This window comes from Symphodus melops (genome assembly GCF_947650265.1).
Source record: "Symphodus melops genome assembly, chromosome: 6".
Lineage (NCBI taxonomy): Eukaryota > Metazoa > Chordata > Actinopteri > Labriformes > Labridae > Symphodus > Symphodus melops.
Genome location: NC_136696.1, coordinates 1407112 through 1424245, shown reverse-complemented (window position 1 = coordinate 1424245; position 17134 = coordinate 1407112). Strand labels below are relative to the sequence as shown.

General features: G+C 42.9%; 1 pseudogene across 1 annotated transcript; it reads right to left on the bottom strand.

Annotated features, from left to right (window-relative positions):
* Nucleotides 1-14614: 14614 nt before the first annotated feature.
* On the bottom strand, nt 14615-16763 carry LOC306825812 (carbohydrate sulfotransferase 1-like; annotated as a pseudogene). The gene is made up of 2 exons: nt 16604-16763; nt 14615-15744 (listed from the first exon to the last, which is right to left on the bottom strand). The product of its transcript is annotated as a carbohydrate sulfotransferase 1-like (transcript).
* Between the last annotated feature and the right edge of the window lie 371 nt (nt 16764-17134).

The following is a 17134-nucleotide window of genomic DNA, read 5'->3' as shown; positions in this document are numbered from 1 at the left end:
TTAGGAGGGCGTGCACTCGGCTGGTGGTGTAAGGACGATCAGGTGTGGCTAATTGCTGATCAGCAGATGAGACGCAGCTGAGCGGAGTTAGTGGCTGCAGCAGTTGCATTTAAAGAGCCTCCAGCCTGCTGTCCAGTGCCGGACCGTGTTCAGTAACAATCCCCTGCAGCCACGGAGCTCTTCTACTTTGCCGACTTTACTCACAGCACGGAGCTACTCTGCATACACCCTGGACTCGTCACGACGGATCTTCGGCAGTTCAGACAATCACCAGCCTTGCTTCCCCCTCCTTTAGTTAATCTCAGATAAGTGTTAGTTTTTAGACCTTCAACTCGACTCGCGTTTTGAGTCCGTTGCTTTGCCTCTGCTTTGTTTGTAGCATTGCTTAACTCGTGTTAGCACGATGCTTTAGTTTATATTCGGCTGTTAGTCGCTCTTTGTTTTCGTCAGTTAGTTTGTTTTTCCTCGCCTGTTTTTAGGGTTGAGCGTCCTCAGTTGTGTTTATTTTGTGTTTGTAAATAAATTTATCATTTTGTACTTCAGTCCTCCGAGTATCTCTGTTCTGCACTTGAGCCTCCATACGTCCCGTAACAAGTTCAACCTTTACCCAAGCACAGGGCGACCATATGCAGCATTTAGGTAAGACCTGGTAAAGAGGATGTTGTGGAGGAAGTGGTTATACTGCTGAGTGTCGCGCGTATCGCGTTGTAAAGTTCCACTACTTCTAACTGATGATACTGCCTCTGGTGGTCGGAGAGTATACTGCAGGCCAACGATCACGGCCCTTACGGCCCACAGATGCAAACATATTATCCCCTCGCGGCCCTGCAGGTGGCACTCGCGGCCCTTCGAAGGGCCGCGGCCCCATGGTTAAAAAACCCTGCCTTAGATGAATTCAGCTTTGGTCCAATGTTTACTTCATGGATAAAGTTGCTATACTCTAATCCCTCTGCTTCAATCCGCACAAATTCCCAGCGGTCGAAACCATTTCATGTACATCGGGGAACTCGCCAGGGCTGCCCTCTAAGCCCAATGCTATTCGATTTAGCTATTGAAACTCTAGCCATTGCCCTCCGTAGTTGTAAGGCCATATCAGGTGTTGAGAGGAACGGCAGAGAACACAAGGTCTCTCTTTACGCCGATGACCTCCTGCTGTTCATCTCGGACCCGACGACCTCTCTGCCCAATGTCTTATCACTGCTTGATCAGTTCGGTCAACACTCTGGATATAAACTAAACTTCCATAAAAGTGAAATCTTCCCCATCAACAATGAAGCACGCTCATTAGAGCAACCTCCCTTTGAAAGTTGAAAATAGCAAATTCTCTTATCTGGGTATTTCAGTCACTCGTAAATATATAGACTTATTCAAGGAGAATTGTCAAACTGCTGGACCAAACTAAACTGAAACTCTCCCAGTGGTCGCCTCTGTCCTTATCTCTCGTGGGTCGTATTAATGTCGTGAAAATGAACATCCAACAAAAAATGTTGTACTTATTTCAGGCTTTACCGATCTTTGTCCCTAGTGCGTTTTTTATCAGGCTTGATTCAATTATTTCATTGTATCTATGTGTCAGGTCCAAAACTGACACTCCGCAGCTTTACCTCCATGTTAGTCTAGGTTGTGCTGCATCTGCAAATAGATTCTGAGAACAAACAGACAGACATCAGAATTCAGGTTAAAATACTTGCAAGGAGAGCAGCTGGAGACCGCAGAGTTTTACAATCTCCAAACTACTCTGCTGATCTGCTGTTCGTCCATTCTTTTTATTGAAGAAAGACGCCCTAATTTACATAAGATAAGAGTGAGCAATAAGGGAGGGGGAAAAAGCAGGCGCGATCACTCATATCTGCACACGATGTTTGTTATAAGAACATATATGAGAATAAGCTGCTGCCGTGTTCTTGGGTATCTTCAGCATCCTTTATCAGAAGCCGGCACCACTGTTGATGACGCACACTGCGATGATGCACACTTGCAGTTTTCCTTTGTTGCATAATGTGATAATTTGATGTTGATGTGATAATTTCTGTAAACCAACCTGAGTGAAAAAGTACAGGATGTACTTTTTCAGCACTGAGAGACACTTTGTTTACAACGGCCTTGCACAATGACACTTCATGATAACTTATACACATTTTGTTCTAACACTATGGCAGGGTAAACATCCTGGCCTAAAGGGCTTTACCTCCTTTTCACCTTTCTCCTCTCTTCTCCACTGTCTGTCTCCTTTTGTTTCCCACTTCTCCCAGGTGCAATCACTCCAAAATCTTCTTCCCTCCAATGACACGCCCCTTTTTTCCTCTTTCCACTCTCACACCTTTCCCAGGTGCAATCACTCCTAATTTCTTTCCCTTCAATGACACGCCCCTTTTCCCTCTGCTGTGCAGCAGGTTGCCTCTGCACCCTGACTGCTACACCCTCGTCCTCAGAAACATCCTTTGTTGACTCGGTCCTGTCCCTGAACCCCTCTAGGAAAAGACTAATTTCAGAAACATCCTTTGTTGACTCGGTCCTGTCCCTGAACCCCTCTAGGAAAAGACTAATTTCAGTCCTCTATAACATGGTGGCAGACCTAAAGTTGGACACTACAGACAAACTTAAAAGATCATGGGAGGAAGACTTGGGTCTGTCTTTAACAGAAGACACTTGGGGCTCTATACTTAAGCGCATTAACTCATCGTCTCTATGTGCTCGCCACTGCCTCATCCAGTTCAAAGTGGTACACAGAGCTCATCTCTCTAAAGTTAAACTATCTCGTATTTATCCTGACATTGACCCATACTGTGACAAATGCAAGAGTACTGAAGCATCACTTATTCATTTGTACTGGCTTTGCCTTAGTCTTAACAAGTTTTGGACAGAGGTATTTTATACTATTTCAAAGATGATAAATATTAAACTGAAACCCAATCCTCTTGCTGCTCTGTTTGGAGTCACTGATGGAGTGTTACAGTTATCGACACAGAAACAGCAGACCTTATCCTTTGTTTCTCTTCTGGCCAGGCGCGCCGTGCTGCTCAGGTGGAGGGACGCTGCCCCGCCCACGCATGCACGATGGCTAACAGACGTTTTGCATTGCTTAAAGCTCGAGAAAATTAGATTTTCACTCCAACATTCAAATGCTCATTTTGATGAAATTTGGGGACCTTTCTTGAACTCTGTAAGGAACTTTTAAAAGCCTTGATCCAGATGCAGCTTGGTTATTTAGCTCTTTCAGATGCATAATTAGATCTGTAATGTGACTGGGGATTTTATTTCTTCTTGTGGCAACACTGGCAGCGACGGGGTAGGGATTGTTTTATAAGGGATATATGTTTTGTTTTGTTGTGTTTGCAGGTTTGCTGTTTGTTTTTCCCATTACCTAAAATAAGTACAGTAACACAGACTGCTGCTGTAGGTCCATGCTTTACTTACTGACTAGGTGCAGTCAATAGCTCTGTTTTTGTACGTGTGCTTTCTTTCTGCCTTGGCAGGTGTGGCTGTTGACTGCGCTAACTTCCTTTATTTTTCATTGACTGAACAGCACTGCGTTTCATGTACACCATGTTTGATTTTCAACTAAAAAAAAGAAGATTTTGACTAAAAAAGATAAGATAAGATTAAAACCATTGATGGGGATTCAAACCTGGTTCTGCACAAAACCTGAAAATTAACATGTTTGAGTTCATTGATAATGCTGTTGAGTCTCTTGGGAAGTGATACAATATTTTCTTGACTCAAGTCAGTGGTGTAAATAAAATCACTGTTTCACAAACATGCATCAAATGTCTATTAAATTATTCTATTGTTTCAACTCTTGTTCTTAATAACAAGCACATTTCTGTAGTTTGACATTTTGGGGATTTAAAGAAGTTTTCTTACTTCTGATCTGAGGGTCCTGGTTCATTACTGAAGTTTGGAGGATCATCTTTAGACAAGTCACTCTTCATAGAGAGACAGCTGGACAGAGGAGACTCTGCTGTGTCCTCCTCTTTGTCTCCTCCATCACTCATCTTCTGATCTGAGGGTCCAGGTTCATTACTGAAGTTTGGAGGAAAACCTTTAGACCAGTCACTCTTCATAGAGAGACAGCTGGACAGAGGAGACTCTGTTCTGTCCTTCTCTTTGTCTCCTCCATCGTTCATCTTCTGATCTCCAGTTTGCTCAGGACAATCCATGACGTTCATGGTACATCGACCTGAGGACAAGGAAGACATACAGGTAAGACACAAACAGGAAGGTTATGTTAAATAGAGATGGTTAAGCCTCCATATTTTAATACCTACTGTGGTCCTTTTATCAATGATTTAATAGTAGAGACAGATTCATAAATCAGGTAGAGAGAGAGAGCAGGAAATGACACCAACCACTTGGCTACTAGCGCCCCCTAATGTGAACCTTTATGTGACTCTGCCTCTCTTCCTGTCTGCCTTAGTACCTGATCAAACACATCACTGCACTTTGTTTTGATCTGAACCTGATTTGTCCTTCTGATCTGACTCCCTGCTTGGTATTTGACCCTGGTCTGCTTTTAGGGTTTGATATACATTTAGCTCAAACATTTATCCTTCCTGTGTGTCTGATAATATCGAGGTTTAGAATTTTAAACTTCAAACATTAACCCTCGATCGCACCTTTGCACTTTTTAGTGTTTTTGACTTTATATTTCTTGCATATTTTATCCTTTATTCGTGCATATTGTTGATTTATTCAAGGTTGTGCATTTTTGAGTGTTCTATAATCACTATTTTAATAATGATTATAGATTATTATATAATAATCACTGTTTTTGATCCTGCTTGAATATAAAGTATAAAACATGCATCTTCTCATTTCTCCCCTTAATTTGAAGCATGGGGCTTTAAGTGTGTGCTCTGAGGGAGTCCCTTCCTGATGATGTCATTTTTACCAAATATGGTAAGGGTTAAGGTTACATAGTGTGAGTATTTGACACGGAACAAAAAATAATAATGCATATAAATAAATTGTGTTGCTAATCTTTCACATATACCAGGCTGTAATAATCAAGTTGTCATGAAGTATATTGAAAATACCATTTATATTGTATTTTAGACCATAAAATAGGGTTGCATCATGACAAAAACATGGCAATTTAAGGGTTAAAAAACTAAATAAATTTGATATGTATGATTAGGACTGATGCAGATTCATGACATTATAAAAAAACAAACAAAAAAAATTATAATTTATAAACATTTTATAGCTTGAGTTTTTATTTACACTTTTTAGTGTGAAGGGTGCAAAACGTAAGTATTTTAAAGGGGCATCTAAGGGTTAAAGCAGTATGTTAATATTTAACAGTTATGAATTATGGACCAACAGTTTTATTTCTAGAAGGATATAAAACAAAGTCTGTGATGCCTGTAAGGATCAAATCATGTCATAAAACCACCTTTGGTCAAATAGATGTTTTATTGAGACGTTAGTTACTGATAACATTTTATTAAGATCCATTATTTATCATAACTACATTGAGGAGGTGGAGATTATCTAACATGAATGTGGAACATAAGCACTGACGTCCTCTGGACTTTATTTAATCTGAGAGAAAACCAGCAACACAGACTGAGAGCGTCGACCGCAGGAGTCCTGACAAACAAGTCTGATTCAGAACGATTCAGATTTTTAGCTACACAACTTTTACTTGACCTTACTTGTTGACTAAAAGCTGAGAAAAGAGGAAGTACTCCACGTTCACAGAGCTGATCCTGTTCTGTCTCTGATCAGTTTAAATTATTACTAAGCATGAACCTGAGGTTAGAACAGTAAAGTCAGAATAATGTTAAATTAAACTCACCCCGTGTCAGACGTGTTTGTCCTCCTGTTGATTTAAAATGGAGCCTGTGCTCTGACTGACTGAACACTTTCACTTTCATTTTGACTGCATGTTTTCTTGGAATCAGCTCAGAGTTTCTCCTCCCCCTCTTCTGTTTATTTCCTGGAACTGAAACGCTGATGACTTTAGTTTGTTCAGGTTTCTTGATGAATGTCTCCCTCTGCTGGAATCAAAGTAAAAAACATGAATCCAAGCTGACTGTATTTAGACAGTCAGTCAGTAAACTAAAACAAAGTGAGCTGGGATCATCTTCAACAATAGTTATTGTTTTCAGACCAGTAAAGACTAAAGCTGGCCACACACTAGATGATTTTATAATCTTACATGATGTAGAAATGTAGGAGAGCACAGACATAAAACACATTTTCCACCCTTTTCTAATCTTAGAAACCTCTGAACGCACCCACTAGACGACTCGGCAAGACTCGGGAGACCACACACTCAACGTTTGTTGTCACGATTTCACAGCACTGATTCCTGATGTCACAGAAACTCGCTCTATTCACTGTGAGTTCAGAACAGCCGTCCTGGCGTGCGCTCTGTTTTGCCCTGAAAAACAAAAAATGGAAAAATAGAGTGTGGATGAAATCCTGGCTGAGAAGACCACCTGGTTCAGGGTTTAGTTGTTTCTGTTTCACATACACATCTGTTACAGAACATTTGTATGAGAAGGCACTATGTTCTGTCGAATCACAGATTTAAGTCACAGATTCAATACTTTTATTAGATTAGGAAACTGAGCAATGAAACAATTGTTTGTTTGCCTTTATTTTTTAAATATACATTACAATATTACAGCCTAAACACTTAAATCCATCACAGAATAATACATTGGCGTAGTGTTGCACACTTGTACACAAATGACCAAGCGTGCAGCATGGGCTTTTTATGATTCTTTTTTTTTAAAGATTTATTTTTGGCCTTTTTTGAAAGAGTCAGAGGACAGTGGATAGAGTCGGAAGGGGGGAGAGAGTGGGGAGAGACATGCGGGAAAGAGGCCACAGGCCGGACGCGAACCCGGGCCGCCCGCGCGAGGAGCAAAGCCTCGCAACATGGTACGCGCGCGCACGCTGCCGCTGCGCTATTGGCGCCCCCTTTTATGATTCTTTTAATTCGCTCTGAAACACAGAGACACAAGCACATCAACTCAGCGTGGCTGTCCACTCTTGGACATCTGGGTCGAATGAGCTAACCAGGGCATCAAAGACCCCTGTGTTGCCCTGAGTGGCCCCAGAAGTGCCTGTATGTTACACTTCGTACTTCGTGCCTTTGTAATATATATGTGATATATGTGATGTGATATTTAAATATGTGAGGGGGGTGCCTAGTGTCCGAGAACATGCCTGACATAATACAGGCCTCACAGAAGCATAGTTTGAATCACTTATGGGTAAAAAAATCTACCTGCCATGTGGCGCATAGCCCTCTGAAATCTACTCGCCAAATGGAAAATCTACCCGCATTTGGCGCTTGGCGGGTGTTCATTTCGGACCCTGGTTCAGTTGTGTTTATTCGCTGCCATGTTTGTGAGCTGCAGTGATTTAGGCAGAAATGGGAAAACAGGGTGCAAAAAAACAAAACAGGGGGTGCAATTTTTTTCCAGTGTCACAGCGCGGCACAGCGGAGCGGAGGTTAAGTGCTACCTAGCACACAGGTGGTTTTGAAGAAAACTGAATAAGTCTCTAAATGGTGCATTCTTTTCAATAAGATGCATTGTTACACATTTTAGTTTTCCAAAGCTTGATAATGTTGATTTACTGTACAGCCCCGGCCCTGACACACCCCTTCATTATCTGACTGCAACTCACTTGGTTCATGTTGTCTAACTCCTTTGTTGGCCCACTGCTTCTATCTGCACTTTCTTTAAAAAAACAAACAAATACATTTATAATATTACATGCATCGTCCAGTAATAATAGATCCATAGACCTTGATAAGTCAATCAGCTGTCAGCATGTTCAATGTACTGTGAGCAAGTGTAAAACAATTTTTTTCAACTTTTTTCAATACCACCTGTGTGGTTGTTCCCTATAAATGGCCAGTGCCTCCTCAAAGGGAAATTGCTCTAGTGGAATGCGCCCATATGCAATACGCATCAATTGGTCCAAACGCTCAATTGAGAGGCGGCACCTTGCTCTGGACTTCACACGGTTCTGCACAGAGAAGCTCCATTCTGATTCATTATTTGATGGAATTGTCAGCAGGGCCAGGAGCATCAGTTTGTACATTTCTGAAATGACAGAAAGAGAAAGGTACTTGAAAGTATAAGTATTTCAGAAATCACAATATCACACAACTTTGTTACGTAATTAATTATTCACTAATTAAGTTGTTTGGGCTAGAAATCATAATAATATACATATAGTTAGCCACATATTTTTGTGTTCCCACTCAAACATTAGTTGCTGCAAATGGAGGGGCAAATAAATGTCACCATAATAAGGTTGGGACTCAGGACTGGTTTTGGTTATTACATTTGATGTGTCTGATAATACACATGACCTCATAACACCCAGCCTTTCAGTACCTTTGTAAATATTCCTGTTGGCCTTCCTGGCCCCACCAAAGATGACCGGGAATATCTCCTCTGATCTGCAAAGGTGGAACTCCCCATATATTCGATAGCTGCAGCTCTACATAATAGTAATGAATGGGGTGAGGCCATAACAATTAAAAAATAATTTAAGAGTATCATTATCATAAAAAGCATTATTATTTGTGTTTCTATTACATAGCCTATGTGAGAAACATGGCCCTACTTGAAGTTGTCAGTGCCAGTTTCAGCCCAGACCCCACGAAGGCCCGCCTCCCTGCAGTAAAGGCAGTACATCTTATTGGTAAGCGTATCGTGCCACAACCAGTCTTTGAATTGGTCATCCTGAGGCCATCCCTGAACAAACTTCACCTATCATGATCTATTCTCAAGGCAGTAGTGGTGGTGTTCACACTTGTCTTATTTATGATGGTGACAGATGATGTTGATGTAGGCCTAGATGGCCCAGGCTGCAATGATGATGGCCCGGGCTGCGAGTCAGGCACAGTCTCTACTGTCCTCTGAAATAATAATAATAAAAACAAATTAAAATGCCTAGAAAGCATATCATATATAGTGCTGCAAGTTTTAAGGCTAACTTGGAAAATAAGCCTAAATGCTCTTTGCTGTCGGGCTAGGCTACTCCTTCAACCACACACTACGGCCGGCAGCCTCCACACTACAGCGCTGAACAGAGCGACGTTGTGTGGCGGCTGTCGAGTTCTAACAAACAAGGCGAACATTTCTAAGCTGAAATTATATTTTTTTTTAGCTTTGATGGTGGCTTTGCTTATTAGCTTTTGTGGACAGCAAGACCTAGATGTTTCTAGGAATATGGTGGAAACACGTAAAATTAAGTGATTGTTTCACGGAGCTGCACCGAGTAGCCATCAATAGGCTATAGGCTTGCTAAAGGTATGCACCACAGATAGCTAGCCAGCTTACCGTAGGCACATGTTCTTGCATGATATTTAACCGTGTAGCCTATAGCTGCGTTTCCATTACAATAGAAATACGCAAAACTATAATGGAAACATGGCTTATGTTCTATTACCTTCACAAATTCTAAGATGGACCTCGATCCATCGTCTTTTCTCTTTTGTTGACAAATGTTGCATATTGGCGCCCTTTGTCAATCGCCAATGACGTTGCGTCAACAACCAGCGAATGAGGCGCAGAGATCAATTTCAATAGGTATGGTGATGCAACATTATAGGCTGTCTTCTGGCTATCATGTTCTTGCCCACAGGCCGACACACAAACACAAGAGAATTGCGCTAAAATCCTACAGTTCATGTTCTAATTATGGGTCGTAAATACGGCTTATTTTTCTTACCTGTCGTTTTGGTGAAGTGCCTGAGGAGGGCGGTGTTTTCCCATAGACAACGAACTGTGCGGCGGCCGATGTGGGTTTGATGGCCAGGTAGAGCCGGCTCAAGCTAAACGCTGCAGTTCGTTGATTGGGTGAAAGAATCGTCACTTCCTGTGTTACGTTGGTAAACAAAACTCTGCCATGTTTAAACTCGCAGCACACAGCCTTCTATGAAACAAAGCTGGATTGAGTTCTTGTAATAAAGAGTCACATGACAGTGATAGAGTGGATGAGCAGCTGGATGTCTCCAGCGTTGGTGTTGTTTGTGTAACCTTTTTCTCCTTTGTTGAATTTATTAGCTAGCTGCTAGCTGTTAACGGTTAGCTGCTATCATATGACGCTATTTACATAGCGACTATCGATATCCGGCTGACACGCCGTCTACCAAATAGGCCACAGGTGGCTGTAGAAACGCAAATGGGATCAGGCTTAAGCTTTTCAGTACCGGTATTCGGCAAACATATTCTTTGCCTGAAATAGAATGTAGCCTAATCAGATATTTAGTGCACCGTATAGAAACCCGTGTAGTAAGCACGTCTATTAAATGTTGATATTTGCACGGCCTCGGTCAAGCCGTGCAATAATTTCAAGGCCGTGTTTTTTTTTTAAATAGGCCGTGCAAAAAGCTGTTTCGCGGCAGGAAACCTAAATCTATGGTGAGCTGTCAAAGTATGCAACATTTAGTGGCTTAGCGGTCAGCTCGCTTGCTCTCATTGGCTCTTGTGAGTTTTTCGTTGGAAGCAGCTCGATATTTACGACTCGATCGGGTACACTATAATAATCGTGGTGAAAGCACATATACACCAAACCTCAAATCAAATGGCTGATAACTTCTGCCCTCAGCTGCTTTACTATTGGTTTTGATAACTTGTTTCTATGGCAACAATAAGGCTCATTAAATCCCAGTGACAGTTTGGTGTGTAGGGACCTTACAGTCTATGGTGAGGACAAACAGCTGCACAGTAAGAGAACTCTTCTGTACAGAAACATTAAACCAGATGTTAACAGGTTTAGAAAGACTAACATATAAAAGTGAATTACATCCAACATAAATCAGAGTTTTTAAATATTTTATTTACACTGAGAAACCAGCAAACTGTCTGAGACTGTTTTCAGAGACAAACAGCAGCATGTTTGATTATTGATTCATTTCATAAACATTTCAATATTTAAAGTATATGTAATCACATTTTAATCAGCGATCACTGGCAATAGTTTAATTATTAAGAGGATAAATATCGATCCTTACAATATTTCAGTTGGTTAATGCTAACATTAGCTGTGTCTCATCCTGCTAGCTCCACTTAATACCCGTCCTTTAAAGTTTAAACGTTCATAAATATTAATATAATAAAATCTCAGTGTACTCACGCGTTTCTCCTGTCCTTGTCTTGCTGAAAAGTTTGAAAATATTCAGTTCTTGTGTCATTTTTCCTTCTTTTTGCCAACCATCACTTATCAGTATATTTATGTGGATGAAGACAAAAAGCGCTCGCGCTTACCGCCAAATATCGTCTCGAACGAGGCGTTTATGAGCGTCGGAGAAAATACAATCTCAGCAGCACATTGTCCTCAGTAACCGTTTTCATGTGGTTATGTGTAATGAGTGAACAGGTCAAGAGTGTGCAGAAAGGCAGGTGAGTTAGTGGACAGACAGGAATGCAGTTATTTAACTCAGTCATCTTTTCTGAAGATGTCGGTGTTTAGGTTTGAAGTGTGACCGTGATAAGGGCTGTCTTCCAGTCAGCGAGTCTGTTTTTACAGTTTGTCCATTAAAGATACATCCAATAAGTATATTATATCTTCTGTTTCCAGTAGCTGTTGACTAGCACACATGCACTGCACACACTTGACTGAAAGAGAGCTGATAGGAGGTCACTGTGTTAAACTCAAACACTGGTCTGGTTGCTGCTAGCTAGGAACAGTCTTAACTCCGGTTTTGGACTTAAACTGAATTTACTTTAGATTAAAACAAACCCCAGCTTACTCACACATCAGTCTCCCTGTATTCTCTCACAGAAAAATGTAACGTTGTTTTCTTTCTTCCTTCTTGATTTCTGTCGATTCTTCTGGATTCAAAAGGTAACGGCTGCGTCAAAAGGTGCGGCGCATGCGCAGGACACGTCTTGTTTGTGTTGATGAGTTCAAGACCAACAGTCAGCGTCGGAATAAAAACAACTTCTCCAGAGTTTTTATTAATTTCACAACAAAGTGACAAAGAGGAGACATCTGTCAGTTTGAGTCGATTACAAAGATGTTTGCAGGTTTATATAGAGATTAATGAAGAAGCAGGAGTCTTACATACATACATACAGTCCTACATAACAACAGTATCACCATCTTCAATGCTTTCTATAGCCTAGCCTTTAGTCTCATTGTGTTCATGTGTTCAGTGATTAGAGGTTTGTGTTTCTATTACCAGAAAATAATAGAATAGAGTGTCTCTATTGTCAATACATAATTTGGCTTCATCTTAAAGTGCACACAGCTAAAAAGAAATCACAGAAGAGGAATATAAAAAAGTAACTCTAATTAAGGTAAAATGGGCTCTGTATAGTAAAGTTATTTACAGGTAGCAGCATAGTAAACTATGGATAGATATTGCTGAAATATAAAATGTAAATATCACACAATATGAACTAAACTGTAGCAGAAATATAAATATTGCTTAGTATGAGGGAAATGGAGGAACTAAAACATGTTGTGGTTCTTCAGGCAGCTGGTCACCAGGTCACAGACTTTGGATTAATGGAATTGTAATTCTTTTTAATCTGTGAATAAATAATAGAAGAAGATGAAGGTGTGTGAAGGAGATCCTACAGAAATGTAAACTCCTGAAGGAGATTCCTCTCTGAAAATTAAATTACGTAAAGATGAACACTAACCTGTGATCTATGTCACAGCTGTTTGATATCAATATGATAATTATCTTTACATAAAGTTTCAGATTTTGAGATCATCCCCATCGATTGGATTTGAAAGTATGATGTGTTTGAGACTTAGCTCATTTTAAAGCAGCAGCGCCACCTGCTGGACAAATATTGAAAGCTTTCTCCAAACAGCAGCCAAGCTTAGCTGCATCATGTGCAGCCCGATGACTCTGCTGGAGCCAGATTCACATTCAGCCCTGGCCGGGTCACCTCCAACTTATCCCACCTTTATAACACCATCACCATGACAACCACTAAACCCTCTTTAGTTGTTGTCTCTCTGTCTTCCTTTGTGTAAGTGTGTAATTCCTCTCCTGAACACTATGTGGAGCTTTAAGTTAATGTGCTGAAAGCCAAGACTACAGGTGATCACAGCCAGGTGTGTGAATGAGAGCAAACAGTGTTGTGACCATGTCGGCCTGTCGGAGTGTAACCTGATCGTATTAGATGTATTAGCCTTCCTGCACCTCAGTGTTCTGTGCCTTCGACCACATAGTGAGGTGCTGATTTCAGCAGGTGTGAGGCAACAGAAGGAGAATTTTAATATAAATAAATCTCTCATATTCAGTAGATGTTAAAAATGTGCTAAATCATTTTAGAATTCAAATTCTGTTTGTCATTTGACCCTAGTGGACACTCAAGGAACTGCAGGATTTTGCACTTCAGCATTGGAGGTTGATGCTCGGTGCGTCTCGTGTCTGACAAGATTTTATTTATTTGTAAATTTGTTTCTTGAAGGTGTTCTGCCACTTGTACATTTGTTTTATAAAAATCTAAATCTCTCTCCAGCTTTGTAAGTTTTTATTATTTTTGACTTCCCAGCCACTGTAGTTATAATTCTGAATTATTAACACTAAAAGCACAATATATTTCTTTTTATAGTTTCATTTGATTCTTTGCCGTCTGAAAGGAAAGTGTTTCAGCTGGCACATGGTTCTCTCATTTCAATCAGACTAACAGAAGAATATGCAGCTCCAGCGCTCCTATCTTAGAGAATATATTTGTTATAGGCAGCGGTGGATTCACACACGTTACCATCTGAGGTTGTTGTTGATCCCATTACAGAGATGTGATGTGTCCCAATAAACCAATAACTGCTCCTTCATCCAGTGTTCAGATCCATTATAGATGCACTCCTTGAAGCAGAGAAAACAGAGACAAAGTGCACACAGCTTTAAAAGACGCTCACTGATCCGAGCAAGCTCGACTCCATGTCACAGTCTAAAACAACACATTCTGATTTCCTGTTGTTTCAGTGCAAGTCAGGGAAAAGATCACACTTTCAAACAGTACCTCAATGCAATAAAAGAAGGCGAGTTTGGGTGGCCCGCTCTGAGAAGTACAGAGAGTTAGGATGAAAGCTCTTTTCATGTCTTTGATAAAAACAGTGAAGAAGGAGTGAAATGAAACGACTCTGATGAAACAAGTGAAATAACGTTCATCCCATCAGCACGACGACAGAGAGGAGAGAAACAGTCCTGTTCCAAAGCTGCACACAACTCCTGTAAACTCCCCTCAGTGCTTCTGTTCAGCTCACCTCGCTCACGCTGTGAGGGACACCTGTGAGCAGGGGCGTGTCCACAGGAACGCCCCGCCCCCCAACCTGAAACCACAAACTCTGATTGGCTGTTTGTCTTTTCAGAATCCACATTCAGTCTGAGCCTGGCTGGTTGGTGTCTTTACATGTGTGTTAGTCCTGAACACTGAGCACATTGTTTTTCATGAGAGCAAACTCCTGCAGCCTGTCCACCTCAAAGTGAAGCAAGCCGCCATTACAAGTGTTTTTGACTTTGGAAATGGTGACTCTGAACCAACATCTTCTTTCTGAGTCCTGAAAGAAGCTGAGGAGATGTGTCCCCGTCCTCTTGTGTGAGTGTGATTAGTGGTGAGAGGAGGGGAAACGGCAGCTCAAGGCGTGCATGTGCATACATGAGAAAGGCTCATGTGTGGGTGTCAAAGCTCAGGTGTTGGATTAATCTGTGCGACAGGATTCTGAGCTGAGCTGTAGACTGAACCGGTTTGTACCCGAGCAGAGTGAGCGTGTGGTTGCACAGTCGCTGCACCGTCCTCACCATGTCCAAGCTGAGTCCAAGCCTCCAGCTCTGGGCGGCGGCTCTGGAGTCTCTGCTGGTGGAGTATCTGTAATTCCACTGGGAGGGAGCAGACACATGACTGTTGGTGTTCTTTGAAATCCACAGACGCACTCGCTCCCCCATCTCCAGCCCCACGAACCTGTAGATCTCAGCCGCCTTCTCCTCCGGGTCAAACGCCAGGTCCTCGTATCGCACCAGCATGTAGCGTCCCTGCAGCCACGCCGGTCTCTGCAGGCCGGTCTCTGCGGAGGCTGACATGTCCTTACAGGTGCTGCTGATCTGGGACAGGTCCACGTGACGGGGCTGTTGTCCCGTGGAGTTCCATATCTTCCAAGCACGGAACTGATCTGGAAAGGCCATGATGCGGGAGGCCAGGACGGCTCGGGGGTCTCTCACCAGGTGGATGATCTTCAGGTCCAGGCGAGGGTCTTCGGTCAGGGTGCGCAGGTCGCCAACCTCAGGGACACGCACCGTCTTTATGGCCACGTTTCCCCTCGACAGGGACGACAGGGACGCTAAAGTCAGGTTCAGAGCGCCGCACTTCTTCGGACACCAGCTTTCATCGGGCAGGTCTGAGGCCACGCCCCCGCCTCCCTCCGAGCACGCGGGAGGGGCACAGAGGGCGTGGCTGGAGCTTCGACGGAACAAGGCGCTGGTGACGTGGTCCTGCGGCTAAGGGCGGATGTAGCTCTCCATGAAGTGAAGGTCGCAGGCGTAGAGGTTGAGGAGGAGGTCCCTGTACGCTCCCAGGAGCGCCCGGCGGTCCGGCCGGCGGTGCGGGCGGCTGCTGCTGGAGTTGGCGAAGGCCTGCTGCACGTGGAAGAGAGGCTCAAACACGTAGAACACCTCCGGGTGCTGGTTGAGCAGCTGCCCCGTGAAGGACGAGCTGCTGCGGGTCGTGGCAAACAGCAGGATGTGTTTCCGTGGCGACGCCGCCTGCATCCAACCGTCATCACACAACGGTCTCCACCTGGAGTCTGCAAGAGAACAGCACAAGCATCAAGACTAAATGAGTTGTTTCATTTCAGAGAGCTGAATCTGTTCTCGTCTGGACTTCCACCCAGGAGAACGTCAACACATCAAGCTGATGAAGCTTCAACAGCTCAGAGAGTCAAGATGCACCAGTCAGTCATGTGGTTACAGGAAGCAGCCCATCTCTAAATACATCACTGCTGACCAGGAGTTGATGAGCACATTAAAGGAGATCAATTAGAGAATCAGGGATGTGTCATTTCTCCGTCCTGTTCTTCTTGAGGGAGGATTTAATGAGCTGTGGGAGTCTGTCTGTTGCTTCACTTTCACCTTTGATGACACGTCTTTCTCCAAACTGCTTCCATGTCCAACTTATTTTGTGTCCACTTTGATCTTGTTGACATGATATCCATGCAGACTCTGTGCTCTGATGTGAGACCAGTGATGAGGTGGCAGCAGCAGCAGCTCAGGACGAATTTGGGAACCAGAAGGTCACCGGTTCAAGTCCCAGCACCGACCAAATCTGGAAATCGGTCTGATAGCAAGCTAGCGCTTCTGAGCTGTGTGTGTGTGTGTGTGTGTGAAACTCAATGTTCATTGAATTTCCCCTGGCAGGATCAATAAAGTTTATCTTCTGTTATAAACAATATGAGCTCCTAAGCAGCCAATATTTGGACATTTCTTATTTTCACTTATTTCAATAACTGCAGGTAAACTTGTGCATATGGTGGTTTTTATACTTGAGACAGTTTGCAGGTCTTTGTCTTTCCTCTCGTCTGTCCTTTACTGAAGCTTCAGTCTGCTTTGACTCTTCAACACACAGTTTGTATGAATCCTCAGTGCTGATTGGCTGTTGGAGCGTACCTCTGTGTGGCGTGGAGCTGCAGTGGGACGCTCCCTCACAGGGTCCAGACAGGGAGTCCCTCAGGGTGCGGATGGCGGTGTACTGCACCCCCAGAGACGCACAGACCAGCAGCAGCAGCGTCTTCCAGGAGCACTCCATCCTGCCCCCCCACCCGGCTCTGCAGTGAAAACAAAGACACACAATAAGACTTGAGTCAGTTTAGTTCCAGGCTCGTTTGACTCCCTCAGACCTCCACTGATGGAGCAGTTGAAGTTCCTGCTGCCAGGAGCTTGTTAAAGCGTCTTTACATGAAATGAACATGTGGGAGACTTTCCCTCCCTCTCACTGTGCTGAACATGTTTCACCTTCACACCAACTTTATTTACACACTATTTGTGCTATGCTACGCTAACCAGCTGCATGTCGTAGCTTTAGATGAGCAAGGAAGTCAAACAGAGTATTTACCAAAACCACTTCCTTACAACACAACATTTGTAATATCCAGCTTCAGGAAAAGGTTGCTTCCTCTTCGCTTGTTTCAACAGACACAA